A 4,493-nucleotide genomic window follows, 5' to 3' on the forward strand; every position below is an offset into this window, starting at 1 on the left:
GCCTCAGCTGATCTGTTGCCTTCAATTGTACGAACTCATTGTGTTGATTTGTAATTGACTTTTATTTTGACTTCAGCGGTTGGACTAATGAGTCCGCTTAAGCTGCTTCTAATGCAGTGGACTCTCCTTTTCCATTTCATTTTCTACGTTTTTCCTTCATATGTACCCTGTGTCAGACGGATGGAGGGGGAGCTGAACGTTCCAATAAGTGACACTGACTAATTCGGAACCATTAATCTCGGAGCTGCTTAGCGTCAGTCATGCTGGCCGCGCGGCCATCAATACGCATCAAAATCGAATGCGAATTGTGCATGTTTACACGGACGGTGATGCAGGCACAGCAGAGGTCAAAATACTAGATATGCTGTTAATAGATAAGGTATTAGTTTAACAATCTGGAGATATTTGTGGAATATCCATTACTTCTAACAAGAAACCTATAGTATATGTTATATTTTGGTGAAATATATAGTATCTTTCTGGCACAAAAAAAAAAACTATATGTAATCTATGGTTGCAGCCATAAGAGCTATTATTATGACTGCAGCTGTGGTCTTACAGTCCGCATGACGAATGTGTGACCGCTGCGTCTCGGCGGGGTGTCGGTCGTTTGGTGTCCCTGATTTGCGTCCATTTCTAAGCCCAGTGCGATGTACTCCGTACCCGTTCCGATTCTCATGGACGGGTCCAACCCATTGCCGTTTCCCATTTCCGCGGACATTCGAGGCGAGTGCGGTTGTGGACGTGGTCGTGGACGTGGCTGTGAATCTGGACGCAGACGTGGACAAGGCGTGCAATCAAGCCGCGTGTCTGGCAGTCAACTAGTCACTCACTTTGGCCGGAGAGACTGCGTCAGTCCGTCAGTCAAATGCTCGCTTTAATTTCGCTCTTCTCGCGATTTGCAAAGGCACAGGAGGAAATCACAGTTTTTAGATAGAAATGAGTGTTTGGGGATCTAATATATTTAAGATATATTTATGGATTGCAATTAATAAATGCTCATATATTTTAACTTCCATGATATATTTTGGATGGCCAAAAATAATTATCCATTGTTTAGAAGACCCATTGTCTATAGTTGAAATGGTATGGGACCATTTTATTTCAAGTAGAAATATATTTACGCAAATTTTAGAGAACGTAACAATTTTATTTAAAAATTGAATTGTATAGAAATATTTTTCAGTGCATGGCTGCATGAGTTGCTGGAGCTGCATGACTACCGGGCATAATTTCTGCCCGACCGAAGGAAATATGGGACCAAAATGAACACATTGCCAGGTTGGCGGCTCTGCGCACGCGCACAGTCGTTGCCCGGGCTTAAAGGCCCCTTCGTGGATCCCCCTTCCCATTCTCCACTGCCATAGCCACTCCCACTCCCTTCTGCATCCTCCGCTCCAATCTGCGGTTCGTTTTGGCCTGGCGACACTCGTAACCGCAGGGCGACGGCGCAGCCCGTTTTCGATTAACGATGACCATGGATGAGGACGAAGACGAGGGCGCGGATGGAGGCAACTTGAGCGTGTGCCAGCCAAGCGAAGTGCAGTCGGATGCCCAGTCGATCAGTTGGGGAGCTAGAGCTAGGCTACACTTAAAAGTATAATGATGGGATTCGATCAAGGAGTAAAATCCAGGGTTTTTATAAAACGGATTGAAGTTTGGAAAATAGTAGTTATTATAATCTTCTAAAAACAAAATGATTATAATTTTTTCATGCGGTTATATATTTGAACACCTTTTTTTTAACTACCAGTTTGAAACTTTGCAAATCAAAATTGTATTATTCGTTATAAAAAGCTATTTAATATTATAAAAGTACCCCCAAATCTAATATCATAAAATGCTTAAGATGCAATTAGTATTAGATCTATTGAATATTTCCTAATACTCTTTAGATACATTTCACACATTTTCGGCTTTTCGGACAGTGTAAGTCCGAGTTGAGGACTGAGTCCGCGGCAACGCCTTCGGTTTACATTTTACAATCCTAACAAGGTTAGGCCGGCCGATAAACGGAGCTGCACTCGTTTGGCTATAAGGCTAGGCTGTGATCTGGGCTCTCCAGCTGGAGTTGCAGCCGAAGCCGGGAGCTGGGGGCTGTGGGCTGGGGATCGGAACTCGGAGCTTGGAGCTGGAGGTGGCACATGCCTAACCAGCGACCACGCTGCTATGCAAACACACACACCACGAACGGAATGGTGGCCCTGGCTACGAGCTGTACATACGGAATTGCACATTAAAAATGAGCAATGGGAGTGGGCGGTGGGCGGTGGGGAGCGGGAGGAGTGGGGGAGAGGGTCTTGTGGGTTTCGTGGGGAGCAAGCGGTTGATTCGAGGCGAGCGATGTCTTTTTCTGTGGCAGAACAAGGTTGGCCTGGCCTGCGTCGCCGCTACCAACGTAGCTGCACTGAAAGAAACTACTGGTGGAAAAAACAAGGAACGATATATTTAAAAAAATATATATTTTTGCGGAGTTGATTTAATAGTTTGATTAAATAAATTTAATAAGAGTTGACACAGAAATGAGCTCGTAAAATTTTAAGATAATTTCTCTATAAAGACTTTTTTTTCAAATATTACTAATATTATTTTTCATTTCTTGGCCTAGATCTTCAGTAAAACCCAAGCCATTTTGAATGAATAATGTGGGGCTTTTAGCCTTAATTTTATAAAGTTTTGGGCTTTAAACTTTCTGGGTTTAGCGCTAAAATAACAATTTTCAATTTCGTTTATTAATTTTACCGCTTTTGTTAATTGAATTATAGGTTAACTCCAGAGCTGTATGTACATCCCATACTTTAAAGTACCTTTTTGTGGAATCCACTCGATTTTTCTCGCTGTGCACCGCCGACTCTGTTAATGCAATTCAGGCGAAAGGCGCACAAAGGGACAGCGAACAAGATGCCGAGTTGCTGATTGTGCGGGCAGCGCAGTCGACGCGCGCAGAGGCAGCCGCAAGAGCTTTTGTCGCCGCCACAAACATGGAATATGACAAGCTGGTGAGGAGCAGGATGGGCTTGGGATGGAGATGGAATGGGCTGGACCGGGATGGGATGGTATCGGGATGAATGGGTCGGGAGGAGGAGGAGGAGGAGGACGAGATACTGGATGGTCGGCCGGCATGCAAAGCATTGTCAAGTGGGGAGCAGGCCAAGTGCTACACAAAACCAAGCGACAAAGAAACGTCGCAGAACGCTGCCGACGCACGTGAGATGTGGATGCATTTGACACACTGAGGGACACAAGGGGTTAAATAATTTGTATTGGAATTTATATTTCAAAGATCAATGTAAATAATGTTAAAACCATTTCAGTATCTCAGTATTTCGTTTTAAGCCTCTAACATGTTCTAATTTAATAGTCATTTACAGGGAATAAATTGAGTTTTATAGTTGTAATTCAAAATAGGACGAGTAAAGTATGAGTAAATACTTTTAAAAAAAGCTAGGAAGTGTGCTATCATCTTGATACCATTTTTGGTTATTTTAACTGAGACTAAATTTCCTTTAAACTTGTAGCCTTTTACTCGAAATAATATCTTTGGACAACATTAGAATATATTTTATTTAACGTCTCTGGCAAATTTTTTTTATAAATTTATAAAATGTAAGAATGGTGGAGTTTTCAACTATAAGTATTTTTTAAACAACATTTTATAGTTAGTAACATTAAATGACTGTAGTTCTTCTCATCCTTTTTCTATGCTATAAGTTATTTCCTTAAATATTTTTCCGAGTGTAAGACTTAAGTGTATGTTGGCTACCCTGTGTGGGCAGGGTAAAAAGGCAGGAGAAAGAGAGACGGAGAGAGCCGGAGACAATGGCGACAATAAAAATGCGATCGCACAACATGCTCCACAGATAAGTTAACGCAAAGTGACAACGTACAACTTTTAATGGAATTGTCGTCGCCGAGGGGCGGCGGGCGTGGCAGGGGCAAGTACAAAAGGGGAGGGAGGGAGGTTGGATATATGGCATTGCCAAGGAATCACCGGATTTGGAGCGCTGCCAAGTTGCTTGAGCTATGTTTACTTAAAGGATACGTAGGCCACAACCGGAAAAAGGGACCTTCAAAGGCGGGCGAATTGGACTCCCATTCCGATTCTGATCAGAAAGTGGGCGGAGCGGGAGGAGACACACACACACAGGCCCCAGCTACTGTGGCACAAGCTAAGAATGGAGAGAGCAGAGCAAGAGAGCTGGCGAGCCCCACAGAGAGAGAGAGAGAGAGCTTGAGAAAGAGAGAGAGAGCGGCGATCGAAAAGATAGCGCCTGCGTGTGCTCCCATTGGAATATTGCAGTTGCAGCGGCCCACGCTTCCAATTCGAGCAGGTCTATCTCGCTCGATCTCTCTCTCCTCGTCTCTCTTCTCACTCTCACCCCTAGTGGTCTTTCTGGTTTTTGTTTTGTTTACGATTTTCGCTGGAACGGAGAGCCGAGCCGCCGAGCCAACTCGAAACGCGCTTCCACAATCAGTTACTTTCCAAGCTTGCA

This window comes from Drosophila biarmipes, chromosome 3L (assembly GCF_025231255.1).
Source record: "Drosophila biarmipes strain raj3 chromosome 3L, RU_DBia_V1.1, whole genome shotgun sequence".
NCBI classification, from domain to species: Eukaryota; Metazoa; Arthropoda; class Insecta; order Diptera; family Drosophilidae; genus Drosophila; species Drosophila biarmipes.